Source organism: Ambystoma mexicanum, chromosome 1q, assembly GCF_040938575.1.
Source record: "Ambystoma mexicanum isolate Mex_15411 chromosome 1q, UKY_AmexF1_1, whole genome shotgun sequence".
Lineage (NCBI taxonomy): Eukaryota > Metazoa > Chordata > Amphibia > Caudata > Ambystomatidae > Ambystoma > Ambystoma mexicanum.
In genome coordinates, this window is record NC_090922.1 from 1,142,567,625 (window position 1) to 1,142,586,776 (window position 19,152).

The following is a 19,152-nucleotide window of genomic DNA, read 5'->3' on the forward strand; positions in this document are numbered from 1 at the left end:
GATTATAAGTAAGACCCTGTCAATGGCAAGCATGAACATAATGGGGAGGCTCCAGAGCTTCAGCAACATGCTTACTGCAACGATGGCCGATGGCCATCACATGCAATGGGACTATGCCCAAAGAGGAAGATTATAAGTAAGACCCTGTCAATGGCAAGCATGAACATAATGGGGAGGCTCCAGAGCTTCAGCAACATGCTTACTGCAACGATGGCCGATGGCCATCACATGCAATGGGACTATGCCCAAATAGGAAGATTATAAGTAAGACGCTGTCAATGGCAAGCATGAACATAATGGGGAGGCTCCAGAGCTTCAGCAACATGCTTACTGCAACGATGGCCGATGGCCATCACATGCAATGGGACTATGCCCAAAGAGGAAGATTATAAGTAAGACGCTGTCAATGGCAAGCATGAACATAATGGGGAGGCTCCAGAGCTTCAGCAACATGCTTACTGCAACGATGGCCGATGGCCATCACATGCAATGGGACTATGCCCAAAGAGGAAGATTATAAGTAAGACGCTGTCAATGGCAAGCATGAACATAATGGGGAGGCTCCAGAGCTTCAGCAACATGCTTACTGCAACGATGGCCGATGGCCATCACATGCAATGGGACTATGCCCAAAGAGGAAGATTATAAGTAAGACGCTGTCAATGGCAAGCATGAACATAATGGGGAGGCTCCAGAGCTTCAGCAACATGCTTACTGCAACGATGGCCGAGCCCTACAGCAGAAAGTCATTAACAACGCTGTCCAGTAGGAGTTAGCACACGACTACAAACAATACCGTGGTGGGAAGGCTGCTGTTGACACTTTGGGGTAGGATTTAAGCGTCCCAAATGAACAATGTCCACTGCAATATCCAAAAAAAGAGTCCAGGAAGAATCTCATGTAACTAATACCCATGGTCATGTCCATAAAGAGGAATTCCAAGGAGTATCCAAAGCAAACCAGAGTCCAAAGGATGCTGAACGAAGTTGAGGCTGTAAAGAAATAGAAATAAATAGGTTGGCTATATTAACATGGAGGAAAAAGGTGATATGATATTTACAACTACCCAGAGGATCGAGCCCGTGTTGCTCCCAGTCTTCTTGTTTCCAGGGTGAGCTATCCTCCCGAGACAAGATGAGAAGGGAAGGTGTATGTATTTCCCCAATCAGTGTCAGAGAGAGCCAAGGGTACAAGAAAAATGAGCCACCCCTAGACCAACAAATATTGTAAACCTATAAGGCCATTCATTGCTACTCTAAACAGCGAAATCTTCATTGCAAATTAATGCCTTATTATTAATCTATAAAGCACTTTACAAAATATTTCGTCATTCATGTGCAAATCTTAAGGCAATTGAGCCAAATACATAAGGCGAGTCGGGAGTATTATATTCAGGAATTTTCATCTACATTGGAATTTCATTTCTGATACCATTGAAATTGTGTGCATTGAAATGGTACGTTGTGTGTATGAGTTTGCCTGAGCCAAGTTGGTTTTTAAGCTCCGCACTGTCATTTCCACATCGGCCGTATTTCTGCATTACCAGGGCAGGAAAACTACGGGTTCTATCGGCCCCAGCTTCTTAATTGTCCCGTGACCTGGCGGCGTACTAGCGCCTGCACACCAGGAAAAAGAAGGTCTGTGCTGCCCTATAAAGAGGTACTTTGCAAATCCAATAATCCCTTGAGGCTCCTATTATGAACTCTAGGCTTGCAGCTATTACGTCTGTGCGTGTTTGTATTAGCGAGTCAGGAGTTTTCATCTAGATTCGAATTGCATTATAGTCAGGAGTTTTCAACTAGATTTGAATGCCATTGTAGTCGGCTAGAATTGTGATTGTTTGTGATACTTACCATTGAAATGTTGTGTCATTTCCACATTGACCACATCTCCATCTTACTAAGGGCTCCAGGGTAGGAAAACTACTGTTCCCATCGGCACCAGCTTCCTTTTTGTCCTGTGACCAGGCGCACCAGCGCCGCGCGCCAGTGCACCAGGAACAAGCCAGTCTCACCAGCTCCTTCCAGTGATAACTGCGTGTCTTCCTGTCATTGAATCCCTAGAATTCTGCTGGGCACATACAGGAATAAAAGACACTGGTAGCCCATACTCAATGGACGTATTTGCTCTTGCATAATCAAGGGCCACCTGACAGAAATAAATCTGCTTTTGGCTACACAAAAAGCATCACAACTGGCCATTATGAAGACATTCCTAATGCTAAATGCGGATAGAGCCCCCACCCCACGGCAAACATGGGTGTTCACATGGTGTCAAATAATGACTCTCAGCCCCAAGAAACTTCCCAGAATATACAGCGGCCACAAATCTCTGACTTAATTAGTATAAGCGGTTCGGCTACCAGAGACGCAGCTCTTTTTGAGCCACAAACACAGGCAAATTTAAATCCCCAAATGAACACCTGTTTCAATGAAACGAGGGGGGCCGCTCGATTATTCACAAACCACAGGCTGCCCTTTTAATTTGATTGATGGCCTGGACTTAAAAAATGCTCTGCTAATACAAGGTTCTTAAGTAACCATGCTCTCGATATCTACGATTATCTTACCCATCATGATTTGAACATTCTATGTCTAACAGAAACATGGCTGACAGAATCAAGTGGCCCTGTGATTGATATGGCAATCTGAGACGGTTATTTTATCATTTGTAAAAATAGCACCTTGGGCCATGGGGGTGGAGTTGTGGCCATTGTTAAGAATCGATTTCAGTTTTTTTTAGCCCGAGTGCCTTTGATAATTCTGAGGTATTACACCTAAAACTCACTCTGACCCCATACGGTTTCAACCTCATTGTGGTTTACCGGCCACCATGTGAAATGGCTAACTTTAATGAGGATTTGATTCAGTTACTTAAAAGCACGAACGGTCCAAACTGTTCTACCTTAGTAGTAGGAGATTTTAACAGATGGCTCCATGACCTTAGGCACAGGGAAGCAGTTATTTTGGAAGAGGCACTCTTGGATCAGGCAATATTCTGTATTCGGTGATTTCGATAAACCTGAACGTGAAAATATAGAGCATCCCCCCATGTGTATGGTCCAACCACTGTCTAATCAATGTTTTACTATTCTACTAGAGGACATTCCTAAAATATGCCTAATCCTATCAAAGTGTTTTATAATTGTGATTTTTAAAATTTGAAACCCCTACATCTTTAGAACTGTCTTCTCAACATGATGTCAATCACTAATAGTTTGGACTCTCCCGAATTCCTTATGGAGACATATACTAACGCTCTGATAAAAATGTGGGTTAAAAAATGAGGGAAAATACCACCACCGATCTCTCCATTCTAAAAAAACAGAAAAAGAATGCTGAACAAATTTGGCTAAAACATCCCACAGCCCCTAAAAAGGCAAAATGGAAGTCACTAGAGCTAATTAAAATTATTGCAGCCAAAACGAATTTCTTCAATGAAGAAATATCTGGGGCCAAAAATGACTCTAAGAAGCTTTTCGAGATCTTGAAACTTCTTGAGAGTCCCAAAGCTTTAGGTCAAACCATCTACCCCACATATCAGGACTGTGATGATGTCCAGCAAGCCTTTACAAATAAACCTCGAATAGCCCATGATAAAATTGAAAACGTTTTGGGAAACAGCTTGTTCGCCCAAACCCTGCCTTCCCCGACACTAAAACAAAATGAAGAACAACTTAAATTATCTTTTAAACACTTCATGAACTCTGGGATGGATAGAATCTTTACCTCAATGTCCCTAGTGTTGGACAATAAAAACGTTTTCACTCCATTTCTCACCAGATTTGTTCATTCTTCCCCAAACATAGCTCAGTCCCAGAAGTTATTAAAGTTGTTACCATCACTCCTCTGGTGAATAAGGCTGTTATGGATCCTAAAGATGCATACAACTTAAGGCCAATTACAAATTCAAATTTTCTGTTGAAAATTCTGGACAAAGTAGTCACCAACCAACTGCAAGCCCATCGTGAATCATCATCCATACTTCATAGTAAACAATCAGGGTTCATGGCTAATCGTAGCAAAGAGACTGCTTTACCCCGATCTACAGGCGAACATGCTCGAGATGGTGGACCAGGGGAAAACAGAGCTTCTGGTCCTTCTCAATTTGTCTGTGGGTTTTGATCTGCTTGATCATGATTGTCTGCTTTAAATTCTATCAATGTTGTCCTCAAACATTGGATGATGGAAACACCAAACTATTGCTATTCGGAAGCTTCCTGGCTAGAGCAAAGCTGGGGAAAGAGCATTCCTGCTTCAGCATCCTATCTCAGTAGCTGGAAAAGTTAAGACACTACGAGTCTTCCTCAATTCATCTGTAGGTGCCGATAATTCAGACGGATTACATTCCAAAGAATTGCCACTACTATCTGAAACTCCTGAAGAATATTACACTTTTTATCTCTGAGGCAAACTGCTCCTCAATTGATCAAGCCATTATTCTCTCATGTCTTGATGATTGCAATTAATTACTGATGGGGGCTATTAAAAAGTGCATGCAACAACTGCAAACCCTCCAACACGATGCTATCCCAATTGTTAAGGGCGTTCCCAGATGTGAGCACATATCATCTGGCAGGCAATCTTTACATTGGATCCACATCTCTGTTAAGATACATTTCAAGGCAGCTTCTCTAGTTCACAAATGCCTTTATGGCAAGGCACCGGTCTACTGGAAGACCCATCTCACCTTATTGGAACCCAAACACACTCTTCATTCTGCCAACCTTGGACTGATTATTACCTATAAGTACAACAGGGCTAAGGGTCTAGGAAGGGCTTATGCCGCACTAGCAGCGCAGGTATGGAACTCCCTGCCAAGTACTCTACGTTTGGATAAAAATGGGAAAACATTTTGCTCCTCACTGAACACTCTACTTTTCAATTTGAATCATTCTCACTCTCCTTGCAATATTGATCTTGTCATCTGATCAGATCTTTTTTTTAGTCCTGTTTTATATGTATGTCTATTTGTGTTTTTGTGCATCCAGATGCCTGTGGGTTCCAGGTGCGTTACAAATAAATAAACAAATACATAACCATAAATATATAGTCACAAATCATAAGCACATATCAACATTTAAACACATTTAACACAAAAATGATCTAAATACACTCAATCACAATTAATCAATGATTAAACATTGTTCTTAACACATTTAACAGCATTATTAAACATAACCATTGTACCAATCATGGGTTGAACATGATCTATGCATATATCCTAATCATTCAATTGACTAACTTTAATTTGTCAAATGTTTTTAATAACACTGATTAGTTTGTATTTTATATAAAACCCAGCTCAGTGTATTCGTGAATGGCATTATAGGTTTACAGTGTTTACTTCCTCTACTATGGCTGCTTGGGTGCCAGGCCCTGTTCAGTTTGTACTGGCACATGCATAATCTACTGATTGTGGTGTTGTGAATGATGGTTCAGGGACTACTGTGCCAAATTAGGATCAGAGTAAATGTGGGTCGAGGAAGAGCAGGGAGTTGATTCACTCCCTACTTGCAAGTAGTCAAGGGACTGCTCCTGGAGGGTCAACAGCAGAGTAAATGTAATCTGTGACTGCACAAGGACTAGAGTAGCCTCAACAATCTGGTGTCAGATGGTCCCATAGCTGTCACAAAATAGGTGCACTGCTGCATAGGAAGAGTTATGGGCAACATGGCAAGCACTGACGATATGTCTGAAGGTCTGCTCTCAGGCAGGGGAAGCAACCTTCATTGACAGGGAACATGTTATAGTAGCAGCTGCCCGATCCCAGGCAAGTTAGATATTCTCCTTGGCCTGAGAACAGGCATCAGATGTTACTGCCACAACTGCACAAGCATCAGCCTTCCCCCGGGTTAGCCAGGTAGCATTCATGGTATGAGCATAGGCCTCCACTGAGGTCTTCCTGTAATTACTTCATAATATTTACCTCTGTTTTGAAGATTCCTCTTATGGGGAAAAATCCCTTGATTAAAGTTGGCCCTGTAACTTATAATGATGGGGAAGTCACACAGAGCATTTTTTCTTTTTTATTTTACATCTTTAAAGCTCTCACATAGCCCGCGGTCATCGAGGCGCTGTTACAGAATTTGTTTGTTTGTTTTTTAGTTGCGTAATTGTTTCTTTTGTGTGTGTTTTAGTTGCATATTTATAACACCCAGAGGTTTCTAAGCGCGGACCCGGGGATTGAACCTGTGTTGCTTCTTGTAGTCTTGCATCCAAGGCACGCACGTTGCTGATGAGCTATCCTCCCGGGAGCATTCCCCACAAATACAGGCAGCTTGTCCACAGAAAACAACAACAACCTGTGTATTAAAATTGTAATTTTCTTGGAGGAAACGGGGATAAACTAACATCCTTCCTATTCCACATTAGGGGGTATAAAACTGCATCTAAGATTTCTTTTTTTATTTAAAGTACTAGTGCAAAAGCTCTTGTACACAGGCTAAAGTGTGTAAAAGGAAAACATTTTCATAGTGTAAATATATTATGTGGTGTATTTTAACATAATTTACGTTAATCAAAAAAATATTTTTTTGTAAAGGATCTTGCTCCTTCTATGTGGAGGAGTAGCAACCTCAAACAAAATCTCACAGAATCCATTGATAGTTCAACATAGTCCATACAGCCAATTGTTGTAGCTGCTCCTCATTGTCTTGGATTCCACTTACGGGGTTCGGACTAAAAATTAAAATGTTGAGGGATGTCAGAGTAATACAATTCACATGCAGCATGATTTGATCTCATGTCAAGTAGACATGAGATCATAAAATAAAGTAAATTGAAGTCAAATAAAGTTCAAAACATACATGAAGAATATTATTGCTATAATAATACATACCAAGAAATATTACAATTAATAATTACATAATACACAAGTAAATTAAAAACATATTTTGTTAGGGAAATAGAGGTTAATCAAATACATTTCTGTTTATATAGTGTAAGCAACTTGAAGTATGCTGTGAAAGTGGTATCCCTGTTTCGGCCCTTTTATGCAGCTAATTGTATGTTATCATTGTTGAAATACACATTTTGTTCGCCTGGAAGATGAAGGTGAAGTCTTATTGTTGTATGCGTAAGGCAACAGTGCCCTCTAGCAGTGATAACAAGCAAAGCAGGCAAGACAGCTTCGGACAAACATACATCTGGCCTTTTATTGTATAGTAGGATAGTTTTCACATGTCTAGAAGTCTATCAAGTAGTGAACATGTGTGAATCATGTTATACACTGAGCCATACATTCATATACATTTCTCCTGTGAAAACCTTAGGATTATATTAGGCTACTGTCAGAGAATAATATGTCCTGCACAATCCAACATTCTAGGACATTCCATATTAAGTATACTTCCACAAAGTTTCCCTTACAGATGCAGTCCCCATTGGCATAGCTTGCAAATGATTCACCAAAAGTATTTTAGTTGCTGTCAATCATCTTACTTGTTTTGGGACGTATATGTAAATACACCATGGTTGTTTTAATCACTTTTGGTTTGAATTTTAAAGGTACAGTGTTTCCTCTGATTTAAAATTCCTCTCAGGCAATCTGGTTCTAGTTTGGGATATATGTCTGCATTTCTCTCTCTGGAAATGGCATTGTTAGGACAGTTTTTTTTTTTTTTAATATTTTATTAGATTTTCCATTAAAATACATATTCATCACACAGATTCCAAGAAATGATGCCACCTACAATGATTATGAACATGAACAATGATATCCGACTACATCACAACAATAGATGCCATTTATGTACAACCAAAATTAAAGAATCTCCTACAATAAATAATACTACCACATTACCATCCTATGTGAATATTAGAGAAAATCAGATAACATTTCACACAAAGACTTACAAATCGACACAGAAAACGTCATATAAAGCATTTAATGAGCCCCACAGCGAAAAATAGTAATCTTCTCTGCCTTTGTTTCTCAAAGAGATCCTTTCATAGTTGGACAAAATCTGCAATTCCACCAGCCAATCCTCCACAGTAGGTTTCATCCTAGTTTTCCAGACCCTAAGGATAAGCCTAATCACCACCATTATAGCCTTATCAATCCAGATATTATGCCTTCTAGTAAGTTTACATCTTCCTTTATGTAAAAGCAAAATTCTGTCCATAACTTCTTTCCAAAAATCTCGAACTCTCAGACAGTTCCAGAGCAAATGCAACAGGGTACCTCTACCATTACCAGAGCTCCAGCAGTTCTAGTCTAACCTCAGTTTCAACTTAAACATGTTCACTGGTGTCCAATAAATCCTCCCAACTACTTTCTGCCTAATTAAATGTAGGGCCTCATTACAAGGAAGGAGGTAACCATGCCACTATTTGGGGCATGGCTGCCCCCATTCCGGGTACCGGGTCTGGGTTCCTGGAATGGGGAAATACTGGGCCATTCCGACCTTGGAAGGCCCAGTATTTCCCCATTCCAGAACCCAGACTCTGTACATCCCCATTCGAGCCCCCATATGGCTCAATGGGAATGGGGAGGATGCAAACAACGGGCCTGTTAATAACGGGCCTGTTGTTTGCATCCTGGACTGCTCACGTGACCCGCTAAGGATGCCTGGTTTTACCAGGCGTCCTTACCGAGTCCCGCAAGCAAACCTTGTGTTGCGGCTGTAGGGGGTTAATGGGGCCGGCAGCTCTACCAGCCCGTTAACTCCCTACCGCCTTCCTCATCATGAGGCCCGTAGACTCTTTTCCAATCCAGAATACGTGCCCACCCTAAGAATATCCCTCCATTTCCCTTCCGACATGTCCACGTTAACATCATTCGACCACACATCCTTTATAGTCTATTTCCATAGGTATGAAATGCATATAGGTACGTATGTTGCATTGCTGTCCAATCAACAACTTACAAATCTCCGGTCTCCCCTCCAGTGTATTATACACCATACTCATCCTTTGTTTGATTAATTAGCTCAATTCTATATATCTATCCTGCTCCCTCCTTCCCAAGCCAAACTTATCCTGCAACTCCTCAAAACTCAGCAGCCTATCTCTATCCAATAGATCGCTTATTCTCAAAACAAGCTAAGGGTAGATCTCTGTCCTCGGCCGGGGCCTCCCTTTGGAACAGCCTCCCTGCCACACTGAAACTTGAGGAGAACCATCTCTGGTTCCGGAAGCACCTTAAGACCTTCCTCTTTGCTTCTACCTTTACCCCCCTTCTCCCCTGCTGATCTGTATCTCTCTTGGCACTGTGCACCTGGTCACCTTCTATTCCCCCGGGACCTGGTACCTGCTCACCCTGCCACACTCCTACACTGCCTACGGGCCACCCCTTGCACTGGGGTCTGTATCTGTACCCATTCAGCCCCCACCCCTTTTCTTCTGCACTTATCAGACTTGCCACTTGCTGACAGCACTACTACTGTTTACTGCCTCTATTTATTTATTTATTTATTTATTTTATTTATTATTATTTCATCTTTTTTCACCTCTGCACTTTCCTCCTCTCCCCCTTTCCTGACCTCTCCCATTTTCCCTTTCCCATGCACTTGCGCGTTCTTCATGTCACTGGGCCTAGTAAGATCATTGTTTTTGTTCTCCCTTGTTCCCCTCCCTTGCCTTATCGCGCTCTGAAACACTTGTGTATGAGCGTAATATAAATAAAATATCAATATCAATATCTTCCATGTTCAGAGTATTTATCAGGGACTACAGCACAACTTCTGCTTTTGCTCTCTGCAGTTTACAGAAAAGAGTGGGCTGGCTGTCCAATCCAGACCGCCAGCCCCACACTGGGATCCCTTTCAGGCAAGGTGAAATCGAAAAGGGCTGCAGAGTTCTGGTCTCCTCTCTCACTTCCTACCTTCTCAGACGCTCAGGTGTATGGTCATTTCATCCAAAACCATTGCATCTAATGTCATTCCATTGAAATCTTTCCATCTAAAAAATTTCCATCATTTTTTTTTTGGGGGGTTCCCCAGCAACCCCTGTTTTTTACCCTTTAAATTTAAAATGCCCCTGAACAAAAATTAACCCTTTTCCCCCCAAAAACATGCATTACATGGAAATGTTTTAGATGGAAAAATGTCGATGGAATGGTATTAGATGGAATGGTTTTAGATGAATTGACTAGATACCACTCTTTGGAGCCTGGGTGGGGAATGCAAAGGATTCCCACCGAAGAAAAAACTTCCACTGAGGTTGTTCCCACCTAGAATGACAGGAGCAGACCTCAGAAACAACAAGCATACTAAAACATGGCAAAAAAGAAGGAACCCACAATTCTAGCAGACCTGTGGCCCTTCTGTGCATTACTGAGGCTGAATTAGCAGCCTGCAAGTGGAAATGTCTAAACGTCATAAAGGTAAAACCACTGCCAACAGCCATTCAAATAAACTTGCAATTGTAACAAAAAAGTTACCAGTAAATAAGACATGGGATACATTGTATCCCCCCAGCACTCCACATAAATTGGGGTGTGATGGTTCATTGATACAAAACGTAAAGGGGATTAAAATCCCTCTCTACTTGTTTGCAACAGTAGTTTACCCAAGTACATGAATGACAAATTAACAGGGAAGCCAAAAGGGGTAACCCGCCTAAGCCCAAAATAAATTGGAAACTATCACTCCAACCATACCGTATGGAGAGACATAAAAAGGTCACTCTAAAACGAGTAAAAGACTAGGTGAGAGGGGTAAATGTTTCCCCTTCACCTATGGACAAGGGAAAATAATCACTAGTGGAAGCAAAAACTTCTGGGGTTGACACAGGACAGGAAGATTTATCACTGAAATGAAAATCTTACTTAACACTCGTCCCTCCCAGACTGAGGATAGATCCCATGTTGCAGTCAGTTAAACCTACTGTGGAGTCCATCAGAAATCATTTTCTATCTATTTTTGAGATTCATTTGAACGTTTTTCATCCTTAACATGATATAGGACCTGCAAACAGTGCTAGGTAATTTGCTCATTTAAAAAATGAGGTCTAAAATAACAGCCCCTCAGGAGAAGTTTGAGCTCCTGAACCTGAAAAAGGCTTTTTAAATAGGTTCTTATAAAGAAATCCCATTTACCTAGAGGGATCTCCATGATTCCTCACCACCTCTCCCTCTGGAGCAGGTTGGGTCTCAGGTATCTTAGTTGGAGAAGTATTGGCAAAGTATGGTACATGCTTCCACTTCCACTGAGATCTCAGTTTACCTTGGTTAGGGACCTCCATTCTAACACTAGGATTTTTAAATGGGACTTTAAGTCATGACTTTGTTTGACTAGTTTTACACCAGCTTGGAGAAGTGACAGTCCCCAAAGACCTAGAGAGGTTTCCTGTTTTCCTATCAACCTCTTCCTCAGAAGCAGTGTGGGTCAAAGGCTTTATAATTGCAATTGAAATTTTAGAGTAAGGTTTAGGCTCCCATTTCCCTTTAACTTGTGTTGTATGTTCGCCATGAAGAATTACAGCTGGGTCCTCTGTAGAGGATCCCACAGATTTAGAGTCCTCTATTGAAACAGAGACCCTTGCCCTTTCAGAACACCTATCCATCTCTCCTGTAGGAGTAGTTGTTGCCACAGGATTTGTATTAGAAGGCCTAGTAAGAAAGCTGTGTTTAGACTTCTTATAACTCTTTTGGATTTCAGCTTTTCAGGCCTAGAAGTTTCCTTCTGGGAATGCTGAACCAATAACAGAGAACACTGAATTCCTACCTTTTCGGGTTTGATAAAAACACCAATGCTATGGACACCCTTCAGGATCCACTCCATGGTAAGTGGATTTTCAGGAGATCCTAGATTTTGTATTTTATCAACCACCTCCACAGCATGTGGATTTTCAGGAGGTTCAGCCACTTCAGATTTAACTGAAGGTGTTTTTATCCTAAAGGACATACACCATATGGGGTGTGTGACCGGAACACACATATTCTTGTCAGCCCCAGGAATTGGCTCCACAGCATGTTGTTGAAAGTCCAGGTTTTGAGATTCAAGGACCCTCTCCTCTGTCAGTGAGATTTTAGAGGGACTTGCTATCTCAGCCTCAGCTGAAGGCAGAGTCGCATCAGTGACTGGAAAAGTGGCCTTACACCTTGTTATTGTTTTGATGGAAACACTCAAGTTTTTATTAAGATTATTAACCATCTCCACAGGATGTGGGTTTTCAGAGGGTTCAATCACCTTAGTGTTAACTAAAGGTGAGGTCACCTCAGTGACCTGAACACAGTTATTGCACAATGTTATGGGTTGAACAGGAACACGTAAGTTCTTGTCAACAGTGTGAACCACTTCCACTGTATGTGGGATTTCATGGGGTTCTTTCACCTCAGTGTTAACTGAAAGTGGGGTCACACTAGAGACCTGTGTAATGGCATTACACCATATTAAGGATGAGGCATACACATTGAAGTTTTGTCTACATAATGAACCACTTCCACACTTTGTGGATTTTCAAGGGACTCAGAAACCTCAGTGTTAGCTAGAGGTGGGGTCACATCACTGACCTCCACCTTTATGGGCCTAGGGGTTTGGCCCCTATTTGAAGCTATCGGGTTTCCACCCAAGTGACCTTCATAGTGGCAGGTTATGCCATTGGTCTCTGAGGAGGGGTCCCCTATCAGTTTAAGAGCCTCAACCATTTTACAAGGTGGCTCTGCTCAGTCTAAGAACACAGCTTTCCTGCTACATTAACTGGCAACAGGACCTACAGGGTACACAGAGAAGGGACTGACAGACCTGTCTTTATTCTCATGTTCCCTTAAGCGGTTTAAATATGGAGAAGGTTTTTTCTCAAATCTAGTTATGAGAGTTTGGCTAACCCTACTAATGTTAACTCTTTCAGACTCATCCATATCCATGAACACATGATAGTCATTCTTATTCTTAGGAAGCCTAAAAAGAACCCAGGGAATCTGATCACTCTTATTTATTTTATTTCTAATGTGGTTGAACAAGAGCCCTGACGCTTAACAGCGCTGGGACTAACATACAATGAAAAACAAGCACGGGTCAAGAGATTTCAGAATCAAGAGAGCAATCCACTAACTATTCAAAAAGAATAGTTTTCAATTTATGTTTAAACTGAGTGAGCAGAGAGCGCATCCTCAGGTGTGGTGGTAGATCATTCCAAATTAATGGTGTTAACACTGGAAAGCCCCACCATCTTTAACCAATGACAATCTTGACTTGGGAATTTGTAATAAACCTGAGTTGTTGGATCTCAGGCTGCATCTCCTCTCAGGCGGCCACTTTAACTGTACTGAAAGGTAGGAAGGACTTTTCCCAAAAAGACATGAATCAGCAATATATAGGGTACGATACATGACTCTTTTCGCTATGGGCAGCCAATGTAGGGAGGGATCTTTGTGCTTCAGAGATATGATAATTTTTAAGTAACCCTGGCAAAACACTCACTGCATTATTTTGCAGGCGGTTAAGTTCTTCTTTCCCTACACCTTGAAGCATACTAGCACAATAATCCAGACGGCTGCCAATGATGACCCTAGCCAGGGTGGCACAATTATACACCTCAAGGAACAGCCTGATTTGTGCCAAAATCTTGATGTAGCAAGATGAATTAGACACTAGGTTACTGATATGGGCCTTCATGGTGAGCTCTCGATCAATAATTACTTCCAGGGTCTTTACTTGCTTGAGGGTAGGTAGTAGGCAGTGTGCAATCTGAATAGCAAAATACGCCTGGTCGAGCTTTCTTAGCTTGGGGGTGGTGCCCATGATGATCTCTGTTTTTGAATTGTGCACTGCCAAGCCATTGTGCAGCATCCCGGAGTAAATTCAATTGTAAGAAGTATTGATGACCTCAGTGTCAACAATATACTTGCCAGTAAGTGGAAAGAGACACTGAGTATCATCTGCATAGTTGGCATAACTTATACCTTCTGCATCTAGATGCTCAAACATTGTGAGAATAAAGATATTAAAGAGCGTTGGGGATAAGCATGATCTTTGTGGCAAGCCACATATTAAAGCATAGTCCTCTGACATTGAATCCTACAGAAGACCCTAGCAGTGGGGCCAGACAGAAATGAAAGTACCCAGCTAGTGACTTCCTCAGTAAAGAATGCACACTCAACTAATCTGCTATCAAGGATCGAATGGTCCACCAAATAGAAAGCGGCTGTGAGATCCAGGAGCATCAGCAACGAGGCATTTCATAAGTTGCATTGGTCTTTAAGTCCAGCAAAGTAGATTCAGTGGTGTGTGCACTGTGAAATCCAGATTGCTTGGAGCCCAATATAACATGCATACTCAGGAAATTCTGAATTTGTCCATGCACAATATTTTCCAATATCTTCAGGAGAAAAGGCAAGTTTGTAATCGGGTGATAGTTCCCGGCCAAACAAAGATCTAATGATGGTTTCTTCAAAAGGCTTGTGATCCATGCACATTTGATGCCCATCAGAACCAAACTTTCTCTAAAAGAGAGGTTTATAAACTTTGTGATAAAAGGAGTGAGAGATGTACCGCAAGATTTGACCACAGATGCTGGACAAATGCGCCTCTACAGCTAGTGGGTTTTATTCTATATAGAGTATCCAGAACAGCTGCTTCCGACACTTCCATAAATTCTAAGAGCTTGGGAGGACTTGGCTAACACCCAAATTGTAGGGGGGGGCGCAAATGTTATTTAGCTGTGCACGCTTCGATTTAAGATCACCTTTGATCACAGTGACCTTGTTGAACATGGCATTTCCAATTTGGGTGCACCAGTTGGAATCTTTTACAACTATAGTAATATTTGGACAATGGTCTTCAGCCTCCTTTAGGATCGTAAAGAGTTCCCTAGTGTCTGAAGCAGCTTCCTTTATCCTTTTCTCCTATGTGCTTTATTTGCTGTACACATTGCATTTTTATGCTCCTTTGCTGCAGCAGCATAGCTTGTCCTCTAGAGACAGTGTTCTTCTCCATCTCTGGAACTCTTCATTTTTCTTGTGTTTTTCTTGTGTTTCAAATTATGTTTCAGGGGAGATAAGCTCTCCACAGCTTTAGTCAGCATATCATTGGAAACTGATGCCAATTCGGCCGCAGAATTATACTGGGAAAGATTACTCAAAAGAAGGGCAACGAGGGGGGGCTAACGCCAATGGTGTGAGTTTGCGTAAATTACTACCCACCACTCTAACCCATGGTGTTTTAGCTTTCTTCATGTATGCTGCCATTGGAATCAGGACAAGTATAAAGCTTTGATCCTACCAAGGACATGGATCAACTTCAATCTTATCCAGCCGATTCCATGTGAAACCACCCAATCAAGAAATGTACTGCTGGTATGAGTTGATTGAAGGACTTTTTGGGTGAAACTAATATTTTCTAGCGCTAACTGGACTGTTGTTGACAGTGAACCCCCGCATCATGAAAGCCTAGATTGAATTCCCCCACAATGATCACTTTTTAGACTTTTGTTTAAGAGTTGAGGAAATCACTTCACAAAATTTAGATAGAAATCTGAAAAAACAAGCAACCACATATGAACCAGGTTGTGATCAAAGATCAAAGGCCCAAGGTTTGGGGATAATCATGCTCTTTTGCCCCAAACGCGGCTACTAAGTGGAATGAGCTACCAAACTCCCATGTAAAGTAAACAATTAGGCTTCTGTAACTATGTTTTGCTATCCTGTCTTTTCATTCATCCATGTCTATCTGTTCAAGCCCTGAGGCCCACGGGTTGCGGTGCTAAAAGATAAATGCAAATAAAAATATGAGTGGGTGTAGCTATGAAGTTCCAAATGGTGTGATATATAAAGAAAAGAAGGAATTTTAACGCCTGTTAATACAGGAATTGAAAGTTTAGGTCAGTCTAGAATAAAATCTTAAAAGCAAAGTGAGGTATGGATGTGCAATTTTTTTGTGCAATATTGATATTTTCTTGTCTTAGTCTTAAAGAGATTTTTACAAGTTGTTCACAAAAATAACAATTTTCAAAGACAGGTCAAGATGCTACAGAGAAGAAATGACTGAAGTTTGTGAAAAAACAGGACTTCTAAGTCACTCTCTAGCTTGTCTTGATAAAAGTAGATGTAAGAGTCTGTTTCATCATATACGGATGCTGGCTGTGCATCATTATAAAATTAGATCACTTGTAGTTAAACTATATGAGTGAAAAACAAGTATGTCTTTTGCACTTTTTAATCAAACACTTTAATAACTTCCTTTTCATCAACAGTACATATACATGTAAACACTTTAAAAGGTTATTTAAATATGCAAACATCGTTTTTTAAGAACAAGTTTCTTTGGGGAGAATGGGGTTGCAAAATTTCTTTTTATTTTACTTTGTAAACATGATACATCCTGTTCATTAGCCTAATGGAGTGTATTATTAATGTCAATTATGTATGGAATAACAAAACCCTTGAAATTCAAGGAGAAAACTTTAGTTGCATGGACTTTAAGGTGAGAACCTAACACAACAAAACCCCTGAAATTCAGCTAAAGACACATTAACGTCACACCCCCTATTGTCCAGCCTAAGACCACTATGATGACATCACAGCTCACATCACCGATAACATTACAACATTACAACAGAAACTGACATTAAGGATGGCCTTCAGCCATGGTCAGTGTGCATGGACAAATATATTTTAACACATCAATGGGTACTAATCATGGCCATCAGTCATGCACACTGGCCACCGTCGTCACCCATGTGCACTGTATATTTTAAAACACTAACAGTCCACAAACAATATACTTTGGCCTTAACCAGTGGCTACAGCTTTCAGCTTTGTCAATTGTATATTATATACTATATACACTGATCAGCCCCTAACCATGGGTTTAGCAGCTGTGTCCAATGTATATTATATACACTGATCAACCACTAGCCATGGGTTTAGCACAGTACTGCCCAGTGGCCACAATCTTTATCTGTGCCGACTATATTTTGTAAAATATAGATGGGCCCCTAGCCACTAGCCACGGCCTTTGACCATGAGCAGTTTGTACATCTTTTGACCATGTCCACTGTCTACTTAATACTAACATGCCATAAGCGATGGACTTCTGACGTGCCCACTGTGTATTATACAACACTAATCAGCCCCTATATATGGCCTTCGGTCATGCCCACTCTATATCATATACACTAACCAGCCACTAGCCATGGTCTTCAACACAATACTAGCCAGTGGCCACAGCCTTTGGCCGTGCCGACTGTATATTCTAACACATTAATGGGCACTAGCTATGGCCTTCAGCTTTGGACTCTGACAACCGCTTTTAACGTTGCCCACTGTAAATTTTAAAACAGTGATGGGCCACTAGGCATGGCTTTTAACCATGTACATTGGTATTTTGGAACACTAACTGACCACTGGCTATGGTGTTTGGTGATGGCCAGTGACCACAGCTTTTGTCATGGCAAAGTCCATAGACTAACTTGTTTTATGAATCATGTAATGTCTAATGCTATTATTGATGCAATATGTTATATACAATGTAATTCTTGTTGTCACCAGTGATGTCATCAGTGATGCAATTTGTGATGTTATCAGTCTTCTCCTACAAAATGTAATTAGTGATGCGATCAGTGATGTGATCTGTGATGTCATCATTGTGGTAACAATGCGCAACGGGGGCAACGTTATGTTACGTTATGTTATGGTCACTTGTAGAGCGCACGGTTGCCCATAGGCATCATAGCGCTAGAAAGGCAGGTAGCCTCAGACAGAAAAAACACACTAAAACCAGAATGCTGAGAAATCAGAATAGATAGGTTTTTAAAGCTTTCCGAAAGAGCAGATGATTAGCCAACGACTTCATAGGTAGTGGGAGGGTATTCCACAACTGAGCTGCTGCAATCGAGAAAGCCCGACCCGCCACCCGAGTGAGGCGAAAAGAGGGCACACAGAGCATGCCAGCAGCATCTGATCGCATAGGGTGGTTTGGAACATAGCGCACAAACATAGCACACAGATACTCAGCTCCCTGACCAAAAAGAGCACAGTGAACAATACATAGGATTTAAATTGGATACGAAAGGCTATTGGGAGCCAATGAAGGGAACGCAAGACAAGAGAATTATGAGCCCAATACGGTGTGCCTGTTGCCACCCGGGCTGCCAGTTTCTGAAGACGTTGTAGGCGGCCTACCAGCCCCTTAGGATGCGCAAGATGTAAACAATTACAGTAGTCCAGCCTACTCAGAATCATGGCAGCTACCACTGGGTGACGCAGCATTGCAGAAATCTGGTGGAGTACATTTCATTTACTGAAAATACCCAGTCTGGCATACCGCGTATACCTGAGCAGCCCTGGACAGATTGTCAGACACAATCACCTCAAGATTTTTCTCCTTGGTCAAGGGCACGGGAAGCGGGCCCAGGGAAGAAAGCCAGAATGAAGAAATCCAAAGTAAGAGATCCTGAGGAGAACCCACCACCAACACCTTGGTTTTGTCACCATTCAATTTCAATCAGTTGTGACCCATCCACTCCCCCATGGCCGACAGGCACTTATATAGGCACGCCGACACCTCTGACTGATCAAGTTCTAGACGTATCACGTTAAGGTGGCTTTAGCTGAATTTCAGGGGTTTTGTTGTGTCAAGTTCCCACCTTAACGTCCATGAAACCAAAGAAAAGCAACTTAATATAAAGAAAAATATATAACAAGCTAAAATAATAAAAACTGACAAACGACAAAACACAAGACATGAACAAAGGTATAGGAGGAAGAAAGGTAAAAAAGGAATGGATAAATCAAGGTACTGTTTTTAAATGTTCCTCAAGGCTCGTAATGGAGTTCACCCATCAAGAGACAAGAAGCAATGACCAAAAACATGAAAAACGTGTTTGGGAGAGAGGTAACACCATGATTATAGCCAACTGGAATGTGTTTTCTATACGCACGGGTATGTCCAATTGCAATGACATGTATGCGCCTTTATTATTGACCAATCACATCACCTAATGAGAAGTTGCATCTGGAAGAAGGCCCAATCACTTTGAAAGTTACGTTGATTGGGCTTTGCTGCTACGCCCCTGTTTTTAATATCCAATTGCATTATGGGCTGCAGTACCCTTCTAGCCGTGTCAACAAACGAGCCAATGACACATTGCAGTGTATTCACATTACTACGCCCATGCCATTTGGTGAAATCTGCACTTGAAAATGACCCAGTAGAACAGAAAGCTCCTTCAACTCAGCTATGCATGATATGATATGATAAGCCATTGA